Source organism: Alexandromys fortis, unplaced genomic scaffold (genome assembly GCF_014885135.2).
Source record: "Alexandromys fortis isolate MF-2015 unplaced genomic scaffold, M_Fortis_MF-2015_v1.1 scaffold_149, whole genome shotgun sequence".
Taxonomy (NCBI): Eukaryota; Metazoa; Chordata; class Mammalia; order Rodentia; family Cricetidae; genus Alexandromys; species Alexandromys fortis.
The window spans coordinates 3790079-3809323 of NW_026068025.1; the positions used below are offsets into that span (position 1 = coordinate 3790079).

At 46.3% G+C, this 19245-nt stretch overlaps 2 long non-coding RNA genes across 2 annotated transcripts; one reads left to right on the plus strand and one right to left on the minus strand.

Moving 5' to 3' along the window:
* Positions 1-459: 459 nt before the first annotated feature.
* On the minus strand, positions 460-3525 carry LOC126514628 (uncharacterized). Its single transcript, XR_007595631.1, has 3 exons — positions 3065-3525; positions 1140-2285; positions 460-1103 (listed from the first exon to the last, which is right to left on the minus strand). It is a non-coding gene; the product is annotated as an uncharacterized lncRNA (long non-coding RNA).
* Positions 2298-14620, plus strand: LOC126514630 (uncharacterized). The gene is made up of 3 exons (XR_007595634.1): positions 2298-3036; positions 4633-5638; positions 13601-14620. It is a non-coding gene; the product is annotated as an uncharacterized lncRNA (long non-coding RNA).
* Positions 14621-19245: the final 4625 nt, after the last annotated feature.

A 19245-nucleotide genomic window follows, 5' to 3' on the forward strand; every position in this document is an offset into this window, starting at 1 on the left:
CTATGTTATAAGTATAATCCCATCTCCCTTAGCTGTACAGTCCTAGAATGGTCTAGAATGGTCTTCTGTTGCACAGCACTGTAATACTCTTGACTTCAGCCTTTCAACACCTGGATACCATGAATAAAAATTAAGCCCAAATCCTCATCATTGGAGTTCCTTCACAGCCAAACTCCTTCCCACTTCTCCAGCCTCCTCTCCATCCCATGCACGGTACACTCCATGTCCTCAGGACACTTGTCAGGCTGCTTCCTTTCCACAGAAAGCCTCTTGTGAAGGTTAGTTTTAAATGTCAGCTTGCCACAAATTAGAAACACCTGGGGAGGGAACTGCACTTGAGTGCCTTTATCAGATTTGTCTGGGGGGGGGGGGATTGACTTGATTGTTAACTGATTAGGAAGAGAGCCCACGATAGGTTTCCTAGGCAGGGGTCCTGAATGACATAGGACAGGAGAGTAGATGAGAGGAAGCAGGCGACATAGATATACTTTTTTCGCTGTTTCTGACGATGGGTGTGATGCGATGGTCCTTAACTTCTGCTCTGTTGCAATGGGTTCTAACTGAGTTGTCAACCCTTTCTCTCCTTAGTTGCTTTTCGTCAGGAAGTTTTCTCATACCAATAGAAATGAAACTAGAACACTCCATTGGTTTATTAGGGCTGATAAAGTGCCACAGACTAGGTGACAAGAATTGAGAATTAGTTTTCAATAATTCTGGAGGCCAGGAGTCAAGATCAAGGAGTTGGATTTGGTCCTTCCTCCAAGGATTCTCTGGTTGACTTGTAGGTGGACGTTTTCTCCTTTGTCTTCACATAGACCTCCCGTTGTGTCTTTGTATCCTGTTGTCCTCTTCATAAGGTTCCCACCCTTACCAGTGACCTCATTTTAGCATGATTACGTCCTTAAAGACACCCAGAATCTTAGGTAGGTTCTAGGGATTGGACGGTAACATGTAACTTTTGGGGGACCTCTGTTCAGACTGTGTAATGTGCCTCCTCCTGACCTCCCAAAATGTAATTGTCATAGGCAAATATATTCAGCCCATTCTCACAACCACAGATATCCTAACTCTTTCCTGTATCAACTGTAAGTTCAATAGCTCACCTAAATCGTGTGTTGGATAAACTCCCAATAGCTCACCTAAATCGTGTGTTGGATAAACTTCAAGTATGGATCTCCCTGAGTGAAAGTTTCTCTCCAACTATGAAACTAGACCATGCATTACACGTTTTCAAAATGAACTAGTGGGGCAAATATGACCTAGACTTCCAAAGTCCAAAGGAAAGGGGAACCGAGAAAGGTCACATGTTAGGATCCCTAAACGTATGAATTTTGTGGAGTTTAGTTTCAACCCACAACAGCTTCCCCTTAGTGACCTGGAAAGTGGCACCCACAATTGAATACCTCATTGGCTTGCCTGCTTAGGACTCTTCCTTCTTCATGCCTTATCGTACCCCGGTGCAGATTCACCTCCACCAAGTCCCTGTTATATTTCATTTCACCTATCTGATTACATGGCTGTCTCCTCTGCCAACACCTGACCCGCAAGTACACATTCAGAAATCACTGCTCCTCCTCACCCACTGGGAACACATCCAAGACCTAGAGTAGATGTCTGCGAAGTACTGAGTCCATTAGATACGGGTTGTTTTATTTCTCTGTCTGATAACCCAGACAGGCATTAAGAGATTACCAGATGGGAGCATATACTGCGCGGATACTCCGGAGAAAGAGAGAACTCACATGAGGCCAGCCTAGATTTCATGACGTTCAGAACAGCGTGCAGTTTAAAACGCATCCACTGTTTCTGGGCTTTTCCCTTTAATACTTTTTTGGACTGTAGTCAACACTAGGTAACTGAGACTATGGAAAGCAAGGCCTTGAAGACGGGGTGCTGCTGTGTGATCCAAGACAAACCCCACAGAAGGGCGGCTGTGTGGTTTTATACACTGTTGTGTGTGTAGAACCTGAGACAGTGTCTGGTACATAGTCCCCAAATATTTACTGAATTTGTGAAAATAAACAGACATACACCTACTAAGCATTTATCATAGATGTATATTCTAGATTCTTGAATGTTGAGCAGCTTACAAATTTGTGTTGTTTCTCCAACCAAGTGCAAGGGAATCTTAATACTTCCCTCCTGAATGGCCAGATACCAGCTGAGCAGCCGTCAAGTGCCTCCGGGTTCCCCAGATGACTCACAGGAGAGCTTTGTCTGGGAGGAGTGGGATGAAATGATGGTAGGCAAAAATAACCCTGGGTCCTCGCAGGCGACATCGAGCTCTACCGGTGAGGGGGGCAATAGAGGTGGTTGTAAGGGAATGCTTCTCCAAAGAATCGGAGTTAGGATAAGTGACATAAAACCACCCTTGTTTCTAAGCCGTCAGCTGCTCCTCTTTGATGAGAACAATTCTTATAACCCATGAAGGAAGCAGACGGAGGGGCGCATTGCGAAGGTGGTAATTCCTTGTGTTTGTCTTTTTCCTTTCATGAAAGGCTTTCCAAGTGGGCGTAATGGCACATGCCTGCAATCCCAGCACTCAATAAGCAAAAGCTGGAGGATCCCTGCAGGCTGTGAGGCCAGCCTGGGCTACACAGTGAGTTCAAGGCCAGCCAGAACTATACACAGGAAGATAGTGCTCCCGCCCCCATCCATACACAACTTTCCTAGACATATTTCCTCTCGCTTGGTAAGCATGCCTACCAGGACAGAAGGACACCTTTACAGAAGAGACATTCTGGAAGGATCTCATCTTCTGTATGGTGGAGAACGGTCGGTATCAGCAGCGTATTGGTATGAGTGTAATGTGCAAATTCTGTGCCCTGCCCAGATCTACCCGCTCAAACTGGGCCAGCCCAGGAGTCTGTTATATATGACTAGGTGGGCCAAGTGCATGCCCAACTCTGAGAATCATCAGATTAGGGCTCACAGGAGGCACAAGACAAACCTGGAGTGAGACCCTGGGGCTGTCCGAGCCTATCCTTCCCTGAAGTCCTGCTGTTCAGAGCTGAGATTTTCTCACAGGATAATCCGGTACGTTACCGACATTTTCCCTTCTTACCTACAATGGCTGGGGAGGTCTGTTAAGGCCACATTCCCCACTGCTCCCATGCCTCTCCTCCAGCCATGCTGGTCTTTCTTCCTTAGACATGGTGAACTGTCCACTGTCTCTGGGCTTCGTATGTGTTTCCTCCGTCAGAGTTAGCATTGCTCCTGGCTTGGCATTTCTCACGTCAAGTCTTCCTTGATCCGGGCAGATCTGTTTCTCCTCAGCAAGACAGCTGCACTTCCAGAAGTCACTTTGTTGACTAGGAAGTAGGTGACTGGAGGGCAGCATTCTGCCTTCCATACCGCTGTTGTTTCCGGAGCCAACCGTGGGGCTTAGCGGACAATAGAGCCTGGATAAACATTTATCCAGTAAATAAACCGTGAACAACAGGAAGTGTTGTAGAAGGAAAGGATGCCTTCCTCTGTTCCCGATTCCCGTGCAGTTCAGGCTCTCGGGAGGGAAGGGGGAGGGGAGGAAGGGGCCGGCTGTTTGGCTGTTTCATGTCCCATAACTGGCATAATGCCCTCATAGCTCCATCCATGTGCTGTAGGACAGGATGTCCTTAGTTTTAAAACCCGCAGGCTCTTAGATAGGGTCTGCACACCTCACTGTCTCTATGCACCCGCCTGTTGATGGAGTGAATGAACACAGGCCTGCACAGATGAGAAACCCACTAAGGGGTACAGCTGTACGTCCCAAGAGTGGAGCGGGACCTTGTTCTCAGTTCTTCTGGATAAATATCCAGGGCTGGGATGGCTGTGTCATATCTGTTCTTTCTCTACAGGGTGTCTCGGAATAACTCTGGCTGTCCTGGAACTCCCTTTGTAGACCAGGCTGGCCTCAAAGTTGGAGATCCACTTGGCTCTGCCTCCCAAGTGCTTGGATTAAAGGTGAGTGGCCACCATCACCCTACCGTCCTATCTACTCTCAATTTGAGGAACTCCATAGTGTTTTCCCTAGTGGCTGCACACCTTCCCAAATCTGCCGGTGATGTTCAAAGTCCCACATTCTCCCTCCTCCCTCTCCTTTCTCTGCTAGGGACGGGACTCGGCTTCTCCTATGCCGAGCTACACTCCCGGTGTCCCTTTCTTTTTCTTCGTTTTCTCATGTGTATCCGTGTGTGGTGTGACCAAGTATGCGTGTCCATGCAGGTCAGATTGACCCCGAGTAGATTCCTTGGTTACTCTCCGCTGTATTTACTCAGGCTGGGCCTCACTGAACCCGAAGCTTGTTGGATTGACTAGCTTATCTAGCCAGCTTGCTTTGGGGATCCCCTGTCTGCCTCCAAATGCTGCGATTCCAGTGTTCCGGTGGTCACCATGCCTGCTGGCTTTTGTGTGGGTTCTGGAGATCCAGACGCTGCTCCGCACCCTTGCACCACAAATCCTTTATACCCTGACGGCTCCAAGTCCTCTGCGTTTTTTAATGGTAGCTGTGCCAGGAATTATGAAGCAGCATTTCATTGTGGTTTTGACTTGCATTTCCCTGTTGAGATGTGATGTCGAGCCTCTCTGAGAGCCTCTGTCTCTCTGTCTCTCCCTCCCTTCTCCCCACCCCCCACATCTTGTGTGTGCCCATAGTGTTCCTGTATGTGGAAACAGAGGAACAGACAGAACATCGTCCTCCGTCACTCTATACCGGATTTCTCTGAGACAGCATCTTTTTCTGACCCTCAAGCCTGCTGATTTGTCCTGACTGATGGACTAGAAAGCCCAGGGGAATCGATCTTCCTGTCTCACCTCCTGGTTCTGGGATTACAGATGCACACTGACTTGCCACCACAACCCCGCAGCCACTTAAAAAAAAAAAAAATCCTGAGGCTGCTGGCGTCGGAACTCAGGTCCTCATGCTTGGATAGTAAACATGTTAGCAACGTTGCCACCCCCCAGCCCTGCTCATTGTTACCAGCGTTGCCATCACCTCCCTTCCAGCCCTGCTCATTGCCCGCTTATATTTATTTCTTCTTGGAGAAATGTTTATTCAAGTCCTTTGGTCACTTTAATTTTATTTACTTTTTTTCAGACAGGGTTTCACAAAGTTGCTGTGACTGGCCTGAAATTCACTAGGTATATCAGGTTTGCCCCTAACTCTCAAGAGACACAGCTGCCTCTGCTTTTTGAGTGCACAACCTCACCTAGCCTTTTGATATTATTTTTTAACTTTGTTATTTATTTTATTTTATGTTTATTGGTGTTTTGCCTATATGCATGTTCATATCTGATGCCTGTGGGTACCCAAAGAGGGTGTCTGATCCCTTAGAACTGTGAGCTGCCACGTGGGGGCTGGGAATGGAACCCGGGTCCTCTGGAAGAGCAGCCAGTGCTCTTAACTGCTTGAGTTATCTTTCCAGCCCCATCTTTGACCATTTAAAAATGAATAGTTTTTTTTTTCTGACCGTTACATATTCTGTGTGGCATTAAATTCTGTCATTTATAAAGTACTGTATTCATGGGAAGTCCTGGGCGCACACAGTCTCATTTGTTTTTACCATAACCTTGAGATACAGGTACAACCCAAATCCACATTTCCCAGAAGAAGCACCAAGGCCTGGACTAGTCAACTCACATCGCTATGATCACACTGCTGGTAAGTGATGGAGCTTGAGTTAGATAAGACATGGGGAGGCTGGAGAAAATCCATCAGCGTCTCTTCTAAAGTTCTTTATGGTAGGAAGAGAATAGCTGGGTGGCAGGGGCCAGTGTCTGCTAATTTCATCCCTGCTTCAGCCAGCTCGGGAGCCATGCCACTCCACTTCTCTCTCTTTCTCTCTCAAAATTGAATTTTTACTATAAGAAATAGTTGGCATAGATGTTGAAGGGCCCAAAGAGGCAAAGCCGCAACACCGAGTAGCCAGAGTCCTGGAACAGTTTGGAACTGTGAAAATAAAGGAGTTGAGTTTCCAGAACTCAGAGAGATTCTGTTGCATGAACATTGTCTGGTGATTCAGAGGAGCAGGGGGGTCCTCTACGTCACCTGTGCCACAGAGTCCTCTGAGAAGATGGAATCTGGGAACTGGCCCAGTCCACTCACCGCACCTGGCCTTGGTGATGTCGTTGACAGTAGTGTAAGCGTGAAAAAGAAATGCTTTGAAGCCAGGCGTGGTGGTGCAAGCCAAGCGGGGAGGCAGAGGCGGGAGGATCTCTGTGAGTTCAAGGCCAGCCTGGTCTACAGAACAGGAACTCTGTGAGTTCCAGGACAGCCCTGGCTACACAGAGAAACTCTGTCTCTGCCTCCACCCCTCACAAAAGAAAATGTTTTGAAAAATCTTCACACCACACCAGGAAGAAGTAAAGTTTCAGGAGGATTCAGCAGAACGGTGCCCTAATGCACACCTGCCGCGTTCCGCATTTCAGAATCCAGGTCCTGTCTGTGTGCTTGCTTTCCTGTGTCTCTGCCCTCAAACTTTCCGAGGAGCCTAGTGAAAAGGTTGGGCTGCCTGGTTGGGAGGAGCCTCTCCTACCCAATGATGGTATTATCATCATCCTCACCATTAGCATTTTTTTTTTTAAGATAGAGTTTATGTAGCCCAGGCTAGCTTTGAACATGCTATGTAGCCGAGGGCGACTCTTTCTGTTTCCACCTTGTGAGTGCTGGGATCACAGGCCTGTACTGCCACACCAGATGTCCAGTCCTCTCGAGGAGACAGAGCAGCGAGGTGGGGTCACAGAGCAGGTAGAGGGTTATTACTTCTGCCATGGTGGCCAGCCAGGCTGCAGGGAAGCTCAGTCCAGAACCTCTGCTCGGTGATCCTCCTTGCCATGTCTCCTTCCACATGGCTCTTGCCCTCATTGTACCTCAGGAAACAACCCTCCCTCATCTTAGAGGAACCTCCCTCAGTATGAACTGCTCTCCTGAGAGTTCAAAAGCATGGGTAGAGAGGACGTCAGGACTGGTTGAGAATGCCTGTGGATAGCGGTGCAGGGCAGGTGGAGGATTTGCTAGGCATCCCTCTCCTGCCATCTGCTGGGTGGATGAGAGGATTAAGGTAGGCGAGATGGCCATGAGAAGAGAGTGTTTCCAGGGGAAGGAAAGCAGCAAATGCAGGACCACTCTGTGCTGATACTCAGTCCCGGGCAGCATGCTCCTGGTCACTTCAGCTACACAATCAGCAGTACACAGAAACCTGTGGCGTTTTGGCATCTGCAAGGACTATGTCACCATAACTATGTTACCAGCTGCAAATGCCATCAGAGGCTGGCCTTTGGAAATGTAAAAAAAGTTCAGAATTCAGCCAGGCGGTGGTGGCACACGCCTTTAACCCCAGCACTCGGGAGGCAGAGGCAGGCAGATCTCTTTGAGTTCGAAGCCAGCCTGGTCTACAAGAGCTAGTTCCAGGACAGGAACCAAAAAAAGCTACGGAGAAACCCTGTCTCGAAAATCCCCCCCCAAAAAAGTTCAGAATTCATAGACATTCATTTGACGCCCCCCCCGAAACCCTTAAATGGAAAATTCTAGAAGTAAGCAATATTTAATCATGCCTCATTCTGGATATTTTGATGAATTTGGCTCTGTCCTGCTCTGCCCCACCCAGGACATTAACCATCCCTTTGTCCAGTGTATCTGTGTGAACATATGCTAATAGCCCATCCCGTTTGTCAGAGTGACTGCCCCAGTCACCCATGCTTGTGTTCCAGGTGCCTATATTTTCCTTGACAATGTCCTCAAAGTGCAATTTTGTTATGGTCCATCTACCTTATTGTTGCTGTTAGTCTCTTCCTGGGTCTAATGTGTAAACTAAACTGTGTGCTAAGTGTGTGTAGAAAGAAAAGCACAGTGTAGGTAGGGCTGCGGGCGTCTTCTGCTTTGAGCACCCACTGTGGTCTTGGAAGACAGCCCCTCAGGTGAGGGGGATAACTGCACGCATGCAGAATAGGTGCTTGCTAACTCGAGACAGCACGGATGAGGTGGCTGCAAAGACCTGCTCTGGAGGTGTGTCCTCTGTTCTGTGTAGACGGAGAGGGCAGATTTGTTTGGGCTCATGGTTTCAGAGGTATCAGTCCATGGTCAGCTCACTCTGTTCTTTCTAGGCCTGTGGTGAATGTCACAGGAACTCTCCTTGGGGAGATCGAAACACATACTTTCTTATCCCAGACAAGGCACCAGTGGCCAACCAAAGGGACGGTTCTAGCCAGTTCTACCTCGGTGATTCAATGAGTTTGTTTGGCTTATAGGCTCATGGGTGAGACGTTACTTACAGGAGTGGAGGTGACTCCAAAACAGCTGTATTCCTGGAGCATCTCATCCTAGCAAGGGTAGTGACTTCCTCATAGCTGCACAGAGTCTCCCCTTCAGTTGTGCTTCCAAGCCTAGTGCAGCTGCCAGCAGGTACAGACGGGGGTGGGGAGGAAGGGGCTGTGATCTCAGATGGGAGTCCAGTGATCCAGTGACCCTCCTCCTCACCCAGCTTTGTGAGGGAAGGGAACAGGCCTGATCCTGAGGGTCACCTGTGAGCAGTCACAGCTTCTCCGTTGGAGAAGATAATAGCTGCTGTGGTCAGAGGGAAGCATTCCACAGCAGGGCAGAGCGTCTGGGCAGGAAGATTGTGGTGGGGCGAAGCTGCTCACCTCCCAGAAGCCAGCAAAGAGAAGAACGGGAAAGGACTGCCCTCCCAATATCCCCTTCAAGGACAGGCCTCATTTCTTCCCACTTGGCTCTACCTTTTAAAAACAAAACTTTTAAAACCAAACCAAACCAAACTGATCGTAAACTTTCATAACATACAAGTTATAAAAGTCAGAGGGCAGAAACAGCAGAGAGGCGCCACAATGAGTGGCCAGAGTGCGGCGCATCCGCATGGTGGCTGTCACTAGGCTGTAAGAAGGAAGGAGGAACCAGCGGGTGTGACAATGTGGGTGAACCCCCAAAATGATAATTCAAAGACGCTGTCCACAAGAGGCCTTTCTGCATGATTCCATTCACACGAAGTTTCCAGAACAGCTAAACTCACAGACAGAAAGCAGAGCAGGAGCTGGAGAAGGGAGGGCTGGGGAGTGGCAATGTGGAACTAGATGGTGGTGAGGCCTGTCAACATTGTGAATGTTCTAGAACCTCTGCATGCTGTTCTTCAGACAAACAAGCAGACACACACACAGAGGAACAGTTATTGGATACTTTTGGTTGTTTTGTTTTTAAAGATAGGGTCTCATTTGCCCATCAGGCTGACCTAGAACTTAAAGTAATCTCCTTGCCTCAGCTTCCCAAATGCTATGGTTACAGATATGAGCCAACAAACCCAGCTTCTTTTTTCTTTTAAAATTTTTTCATTAGCATACCAAATAATGAGTTTCATTATGAATCATTACAGGCTTTTTGGCAGGAATGTCACTTGAAGACTGTTATCAGAAGAAATTCCACAGAATGACTTAGGCTGAGTGAACCGTTTCTTTATTCTGTTTGAATGATTTTTGAATGTAATTTTGATTAGAATATTTCACATTCCAAAACCTACAGTAAATACAACACCTACATGCCTGTCATCCATAACAGTGGTTAACATTTTGTCATATTTACTTCTGATTTATCCACTTAAACAGTCAAGCATTACAAATACAGGCTGGGACACACACACACACACACACACACACACACACACTAAAAATAGTCTGTCTAAAGCCAAGAGTTGGGGGCAATGTCAGCATCTTCCACTAGGAGCCCCACTAAGTCCATGAAGCCTGTATTCCATACTGTTAAAATGGATTTCTTAAATGGCATTAGGGCTTCTAAGAGCGGGAAGGCATGTGTAGTGTAACTGCTACGGGCCTTTAATCTCTGTTTGCTTCCCAGTTTCATTAGTGTGGTAGGAGTGTTATAAAAAGACCCACACACGGGTGGTTTAAAACAACACAGATGAATTCTCCCATGGTGCTAATGTCAGTGGGGCTGCTTTCTCTGGAGGCTCTGAGGGACGTCTCTTCCCTGCTCACTCCAGCTTTCGGTGGTTGACAGTGGACCTGGGTGTTCCTTTGTTGGCACAGCACTCTGACCCCTGCTTTCCTGTGTGGTCTCTTCTCATGGTGTCTCTGTCCCCAAGATGACACAGCCCCTGGAAAAGGACTCACTTGAGTCAAGAAAACTCGTTTAGTCATTACATCTGCAAAATCCCTGTTTCTTGTGTGTGTGTTTGTGTGTGTGTAGACACAGTTTCTCTGTGTAGCCTTGGCTGTCCTGGAACTTGCTCTGTAGACCAGGCTGGGCCTTGAATTCATAGATATCACCTGCCACTGCCTCCTGGGTGCTGGGATCAAAGGTGTGCACCACCACTGCCTGACCTTTATTTTTTAATTATCTTAAAAGATAATGCATTTCCTTATTGCGTTTTCACATTGGCCTCACCCTTCCTGCTCTTGGTATTGCTCCTTTCACCTTCAAATGATGTGTTCTTTTTTTTTTCTTAAAGATGTATTTATTATGCATACAGTGTTCTGTCTGCACGTAGGCCTGCACACCAGAAGAGGACACCATATATCATTATGGATGGTTGTGAACTGGGAACTGAACTCAGGACCTCTGGAAGAGCAGCCAGTGCTCTTAACCTCTGAGCCATCTCTCTAGCACCCCCGCCCAATATGATGTGTTGTTCTATCAGCCCCTGAAAGCCTCTTATTTCCTCCCCTCGTGAACACCTTTTTGATTTTCTGGCCTCTATGCACAGTCAGGCTCACAAGCACATAAAAATGAGAAGCTAGGTGGGGCAGTGGTGGTGCACACGCCTTTAATCCCAGCACTCAGGAGGCAGAGGCAGGAGGCCAGCCTAGTCTACAAAGGGAGTTCTAAAACAAGTCAGTTATACACACAGAGAAACCTGTCTCAATAAACCAGAAAAGGGAAGAAGAAAAAAAGAGAGAGAAGCTAGGCTTGCATATGAGACCATGTGATGTTTGCCCTTCTAGGTCTGGGTTATCTCCCTTAATATACTATTTTTCCAGTCCATGCATTTTACAGTAAGTTTCATCACTTTCTTTTTCTTTAAGGCAGAATAAAATTCCATTGTGAGGACGTGCCACTTTTTCATTATCCAGTCCTCTGCTGATGGGCATCCAGGCCCATTTCATTTCCTGGGCATTGTGACTGGAGCAGCAATAAATATTGATGATCAAGCATCTCGGTGGTAGCATACAGAGTCCTTCGAGTAAATGCCTAGGCGTAGAATATCTGGGTCACGCAGGAGTCCTAGTTTAGGTTTTTTTTTTTTTTTTTTTTTTTTTTTTTTTTGTGTGTGTGTGTGTGTGGCTACATTCCTACCAGGATAAAGGTTCTCTTCTCCCTACATCATTGCTAGCATTATTGTCATTTGTTTTCTTGGTGATAGACATTCTTACAGGGTGAGATAATTTCAATTTGACTCTCCCTGATGGCTACGGATGTTGAACACTTAAAAAATATGTGCTGTGGACTATTACTTTAACTAGGCAAAGATGTGTTACATTTGTTTATGCTGCCTTTGTTTAACAAAGTAAAGGTGTGTTGCTTTGCCCGCCTAAGGCACCTGATTGGTCTAGCAAAAAAACTGGACAGATAATAGCTAGGCAGTAGAGGGATAAGTGGGGAATTGGGCAGAGAGAATAAGTAGGAGGAGGGATGGAGGCAGCTGAGAAGAGAGAAGAGAATGAGGGGCACAGAGAGGGCGTGCCTGGGCCCAGCCAGCCGGGCGGTCACCAGCCAACCAGACGCGGAGTAGGACATACAGAATGAGAGAAAGGTAAAAAGCACCGAGGCAAAACATCGATGAAGAGAAACAGGTCACATTAAGTTATAAGAGCTAACGGGACAAGCATAAGCTAAGGCCGAGCATTCATAACTAATAATGTGTCCAGTGCCATGATCTGGGAATTGGTTGGTGGCCCAAAAGAAAGCCCGATACAAATGTGTACTGACTGTTTATTTCCTTGTTGCTTAGTTTTTCTTTCCTTAGACTTAAAAATTCTAATTATAGGTATATGTGTGTGTCTATGCGTGGGTTTGGGCATGTGAGTGGTGTTTCCTGCAGAGGTCAGAGGGCGTCTGATACCCTGGAGTTGGAGTTACAAGTACTTGTGAGCTGCCCAATACGGGTGCTGGGAACTAAACTCAGGTCCCCCTGCGGGAGCAGTCAGTACTTTGAATCACGAGTCATCTCTCCAGCCGCAGTCGCTTGGTTTTTCTCAGTTATTTGATATTCTGGATATTGATATTTTGTTGAACGTGTAGCGAGCAGATTGCTTTCCTATTCGGTAGACTGTGTCTTAACTTGATTACCATTTCCTCTGGTATATAGGATCTATTTAATCTTAGGGGGTTCCATTTATCAATGGTTGGCCTTATTTCCTGAGTGACTGTATCCTCTTCAGGGAGTCCTTACCCACGCCGACATCTGAAGTGTTTTATTTACTTTTTCCTCTGATGGTCTCTGAGTTTCAAGTCTTATATGAAGGTTTTTGACTGATTTGGAGTTTGATTTTTGTTTCGGGTGAGAGGTAAGGCTCTGGTTTTGTTCTTCTGCATGTAGATACCCAGGTTTCCCAGCATCGTGTTGGAGGCCTTAGCTGCATACATTTGTATCTGAACCTTCTGTCCATTCATCAGCATGTCTGTCATTGTGCCGGAACCACGTGCTTGGTTCCTAGGACTCTAAATACAACCCGATTAGTTATCCAGCCCTCCTCCTCCTTGCCTCCAGATTACTTTAGCTATCCAAGATCTTTTGTGCTTCTAAATGAATTCTAAGATTTTTTTTTTTGGTGGGGGATGGGGAAGAACAAGATTGGGATTTTGATGAGGATTGCATTGATCTATAGATAGCTATAGGTAAGAGACATTTTCACAATACTGTTTTTTCTGATCCATGAGCATGGGAAGTCTTTCCACCCCATAGTGTCGCCTTCTCTCTCTCTCTCTCTCTCTCTCTCTCTCTCTCTCTCTCTCTCTCTCTCTCTCTCTCTCTCTCTCTCTGTCTCAATTGTGTATCTCTGTGTAGCCTTAGAGCCTGTCCTGGAACTCGATCTGTAGACCAGGCTGGACGTGAGCTCACAGAGATCCACCCGCCTCTGCCTCCCGAGTGCTGGGATTAAAAAAGCATGTGCCACCTCTACCTGGTTTTCAATGTCTCTCTTGTTTTAAAGTTCTCACTTTATAGAGGTCTTTTGTTTTCCTTTGTTAGGTTTACTTTAAAGTGGTCCCCTTACCGGAGGCTGTTGGGATGGGACAGTTTCTATGATTTCTTTCTCAGCATATTTATTATGGTTGGTAGGAAGGCTACTGACTTTCGTGTGCTAATTTCATATCCTGTCACTTGACTGAAAGTGTTTATCAATACCAAGGGTTTTTTAGTGGAGTCTTCCTCATCTTATATACAGAATCGTGTAGTCTGTAAGACAATGGAAGATGAAGGAGCAAGGGCGGGAGGGCGTGTGCTAGGATTTTAGTTACTAAGATTAGGAGTGGGCGGGAAACAGGGTGGGGAAGAACAGAAATTTGTGTTAGATAGACTTTGAAAATAATCCAGGGAAAGTTGGCACACGGAGGGGTGCAAATCTAAGACACAGTTCCTGGGAATCTGCCGTGTCTTTTCAGGTGAAAACCCTAGGCGGAGAGATGCGTCTACCGTGTGCGACTTGTTTTCCAACAAAGAGCAGCAGAAAAATGGCTCTGTGTCTATATTTTCTTATGTCAAGATATGGGGGCATAAATCATGAAGTTGGCAATGGCTAGCTATAGCTGAGCAAGAGAACTGGACTGCGGTATCGGAGCAGGAGTTTGCTGGTTTCACTAGCGAGGAGGCCTCAAGATGTCGGAGCCGTTGCCCCCTCTAGTGGTGGAATCGAGACGCGTCCTGGCCGTTTTCCGGTGGCTGGTATTCCTCTGTGGCTTGAGTGTGTTTACTTTCTCTTCGCCAAGTTGTCCCTTGTCTCTTCCAATGCGTTGGTGACTTCACTTAGCACTTCCAGGCAATGCAGGACGACTTTTCCTATCTCTGGATCCCCAATGAGCCCTCTTTCCCCACCACTTTCCATTAAGTAAGAATGCTTGCCCAGCTCTCGCGAAAAGCTCAGTTCAATCCCCAGTGTAATCCTGGCACTTGCATAAAAACAAAACAAAGCAAAGCAAAACAAAAAGTTCCACATTCACAAGTTCAGGAATTTGGATATGTTTGGGGGCCATTATTAATATTAATTTCAGGGTCTGTGCGGCTGCTTGTGTGAATGTTTTAATGATAAATTACTTCATATCATAAATTGTATGGTTGAGAGTCTATCCTAGGAGAAAGTATCTGTCCTGGCTACTTTTATGTCAACTTGATAGAAGATTAAGTTGAGAGGAGGGAATCCCAGCTGAGAAAATGCCTCATAGGATCAGGCTTAGGTGAGCCCGTAGGGCTTTTTCTTCATTAGTGATCGATGGGGAAGAACTCAGCCCACTGTGGGTGGTGTCACCCCAGGGCTGGTGGTCCTGCGTTCTAGAAGAAAGCAGGTCGAGCAGGCCCTGGGGAGCAAGCCAGTCTGCAGACCCCTCCACCGCCTCTGCATCAGGTCCTGCCTCCAGGTTCCTGCCCTGACTTCTTTTTACAATGAACAGTGATGTGGAAGTGTGAGCAAAACAACCCCCCCCACCCCCCCCACCCCCGCTGCTTTTGGTCATGGTGTTTCATCACAGCAGCAGTGACCCAAGGGCAGTAAATCCATAGAATACCTTTGTTTTCTGTGGCTAGGACTTTGCATAATGGATGTTTGAATGACTCTTTCATCCAAATAGCCCTTACTGCCTGTGTGCTTCTTGGCACTTTTCTGGTTTGCAAGTGCTCCCACCCTAGGAGGGGTGAGTCCGTAGGCGTGTTTTCTAGTACTCTTTTTTTTTTTTTTTTTTTTTTTTTTTTTTTTGAGACAAGGTTTCTCAGTGTAGCCCTGGCTGTCCTGGAACTCATTCTGTAAATCAGGTTGGCCTTGAACTCAGATCTGCTTGCCTCTGCCTTTGGAGTGCTGGGATTAAAGGTGAGCACCTGCACCACCACCTCGCTTTTCCTAGTACTCTGGAGCATCTCCACATTAGGGGTTCTTGTGACCCTAGGCATCTGTGGTGCTCAGAATGGATGCACTTTCCAGGACTGCTTTAACAATCTATTATCGTGATGTGACTGCGTGACGTGTGCGAGGACATGTGCCTTGGTGTATGTCTGTCTGGAGGTCTGAGGACAACTTTGTGGACTTGGTTCTCTCCTTCCACCTTTAGGTGGGTTCCAGGGGTTGGATCCAGGTCATCAGCCTTGTGGGGCAATTCTTTACCCATCGACACATTTACCAGCTCCTAGGTAGCACTGGAAAACAAACCTTTGTTGTTATGTACTCTGTGTGACATGGAGGTCAGAGGACAAATCTGTGGAGTTGGTTCTCTCCCTTACCAGGCTTACATGGCAAACACCTCTACCTGATGAGCCATCTTGATGGTTCACGAGGTCATATTTTAAATCAACATCCGGTGGTGTAGATGGAGGCTGCTCATTCATTCCAAGCTGCCCAGACCGGAATAATCATACAGAAACTATATTAATAACAACACTGCTTGGCCTTGGTCTATTAGTTCAGGCTTCTTATTAACTAATTCTTACATCTTTTTTTTTGTTTGTTTTTTGTTTTTCGAGACAGGGTTTCTCTGTAGCTTTTGAGCCTGTCCTGGAACTAGCTCTTGTAGACCAGGCTGGCCTCGAACTCACAGAGATCCACCTGCTTCTGCCTCCCAAGTGCTGGGATTAAAGGCGTGCACCACCACCACCTCCCAGCCTAATTCTTACATCTTAAATCAACCAATTTCTGGCTGTGGCTTACTGGTAAGGACCTAGCATCTATCTCCTTTGGCAGCTACATGGCATCTTTTTGAATCCACCTACTCTCTCTCTATATCTCTGTTCAGATTTCCCGTATGGCTTTACTCTGCTAAGCCATTGGCTGAAACAGCTTTATTCATCAACCAATAAAAGCAACACATAGGGGCTGGAGAGATGGCTCAGTGGTTAAGAGCATTGCCTGCTCTTCCAAAGGTCCTGAGTTCAATTCCCAGCAACCACATGGTGGCTCACAACCATCTGTAATGAGGTCTGGTGCCCTCTTCTGGCCTGCAGACATACACACAGACAGAATATTGTATGCATAATAAATAAATAAATATTTTAAAAAAAAGCAACACATATACAGGACATCCCATATCAAGGTTGGTGGGGTAAGATAATCCCTCTCTCTCTCTCTCTCTCTCTCTCTCTCTCTCTCTCTCTCTCTCTCAATATTTCGAGACAGGAGTTTTCTATGTAACAGCCATGTTGTGTCTTGGAATTTGCTTTGTAGACCAGGCTGGCCTCTAACTCACAGAGATCTGCCTGCCTCTGCCTGCCAAGCGCTGGGATTAGAGGCCTGAGCATATTTTTTACTTCTAGATACAGATCTTATTTTGATATGGTCTATGACTGGTCTTCAGGAAAGGACATCACTCTGTAAAAATCATCAGGTCTAAACTAGTTATGAAGATATTAGCTTCCAGCTTTCTCATCAGGTGCAGTTAATTTTTTTCTTTTTTTTAATTTATTAAAGATTTCTGTCTCTTCCCCACCTCCGCTCCCCTTTCTCTCCCCCTCCCCCAATCAAGTCCCCCTCCCTCGTCAGCCCAAAGAGCAATCAGGGTTCTCTGCCCTGTGGGAAGTCCAAGGACCACCCTCCTCCATCCAGGTCTAGTAAGGTGAGCATCCAAACTACCTAGGCTCCCACAAAGCCAATACGTGGTGCAGTTAATTTAAAAGGCCTTTTTGGGTTAAAACAATTCAGTTTCAAATAAGTAAGGTATTTTTCATGTATTCCAGGTGATCACTTGACAATATGGTTCTGAACATTTTCAAGATACAGGAGTTGCATCTTGAGTTGAGCTATTCCCATGTAAGGAAACCACATATGAAAAGGCAGAACAGACAAAAGATGCCTTCAATGTTCTAATAACTTTGTAAAATTATATATACATACTATTTGTATTTAGAGCTTCTGCGTGCTTATTTCACAAGGACTCAAGTGCTGGAAGGTACGGGTTTCCAGTCATGTTCTGTCACTGTGCGACCTATGAAATGGCGCTTCAACACCGTGGGCTCACTCTGCCCTTGCTTACAGTGTGCAGTGCCAGATGATGCTTAGCACACACTCTACGTATCACCAAGGAGAATGTGCTTAGCATTTTATGGTTCTAATGTTCAATGGGACAAGTAAATATGGTGAAACGCAGAGCCCTATTGAGAGCAACATGGAGGATGTAAATTCCATTTACAGACTTATGCATGGAGCAGACACAAGAACAAAAAGGAATCATTACACATTAAAGGGTTAAATACTAAGACTCAAATAAAACCAAAACTATGGCTAAGCCCCGTTGTTGGTACATGGTAATAATTTTAGCACTGTGGAGGCTGAACCAGGAGGATAATGAGTTCCAGTCTGGCTATACAGTGAGACCTGTCTCAAAAGACAAAACACTACTATGTTTGCATTCAACTGATCCTGGGGAGATGGCTGATGTTTGCATTCAACTGATCCTGGGGAGATGGCTGATGGTGGAGTGTGGTTGGTGCGGCCACGAGGACCTGGGTTCAGGTCTTTGGCATACATGTAAACACCAGATGTGCTGGAATGTGGAGCCCTGGTGCTGAGGAGTCAGGTGAGTATGGGGCTTGCTGTCTAGCCAGTGGGTGGAATCTGAGACTTTCAGCTTCAGTGTGAAAACTCAGATGGAGGGCTGGAGAGATGGTGTCATGGTTAAGAGCACTTGACTGCTCTACTAGAAGACCAGGGTTCGAGTCCCAGAACCCACACAGTGGCTGACAATCATCTGTAACTCTAGTTCCAGGGGAATCTTAGGACCTCTTATAGTTGTTGCCAAGGGCTGCGTGCATACAGTGCACAGACATCCATGCAAGCAAAACATCCATACATATAAAATAAAAAAGAGCAAATAAAAAATAAGGTAGAGAACGATTGAAGAGAACATCCAACACTGACCTTTGGCTTACTCACCCAGGTGCACCACATACATATACATACATCACACACACACACACACACACAAAGAAATATGTTAGGAATCTGGTGGTGTCTCTAGTAGAGGTCCTAGGTTCAAACCAGCATCACAACTACAAGTGATGCGGTGATGGAAGGTGTTATTAGCTTATAAAGGTTAGTTATAAAGGCAGTTATCATATACCTGCTTGCTTTTGTAACTGGCCTACACTTAACCCACTGCCAGGCTAACTGACAAACTCCTTTCCCCCGAACAAATGGTTCATGACCTTGCACCAGACCTTTTGTGATCATAATTGTTCCTTTCAGTGCATGTATTTGTTCAGTTTACTTGGATGCTTGATAAGACCGGTGGTTTATTCCCAAGGGGCCCCATTGCAAAAGTGAATTTCTCATTAAATACTTAAGATATAAACAGAAAAATGAGCAAAGAGAGGATTTCTTTATAAAGTTGGCTGGAAACACTTAATGCCACTCCAGCTGCAAAGAGTGTGTGTTAATGCCCAGATCTTGTTTCTAAATAGCTCATTATAAAAAGAAGCCAGGAGTTTCAGGAGAGCTGTTTCCATGCAGGTTTGGGGCGATGGAGATGTAGGATGAACTTGAGATGTCATGTGTTAGAAGGTAATAAAGCACCCAGAGACCAGAGACAACGCCAGAAGCAGTGACTGTAACTGACTAAACACACCGACTCATCTGTCATCACCATAGATCTCTCTCTCTCTCTCTCTCTCTCTCTCTCTCTCTCTCTCTCTCTCTCTCTCTCACACACACACACACACACACTCCTCCTAAACTGGTTAACTAGTGGAAAACTAGTGGAGCTAACTTACTCTTAGTCTTACTTCTGATGCACTTTCAGCTATTGAAGGAAAATTCCTCCCCACAGATTACTGCCCAGCAAGTGTGGGAAGAGCAATAGAAAACCACTGATTTTGCAGACCTAATGGAAAGGCTGGCCCAGGCAAGGACTGCCACTAGGGAACAACATGACTAGGTACAAATCTGTTGGTTAAGAGGACAGCCACATTGCCCAAGTGTCAGTCCACAGACGGTTACCCATAACAGGAAGAACCACATCGGGACAATCTGGTGCTTACCACCTCAACAGCCAATTGTCATGTCACCAACAGTATGTTGGCCTGATAGTGAGTTTTGGCAACGGAGGAGGAACTGCAA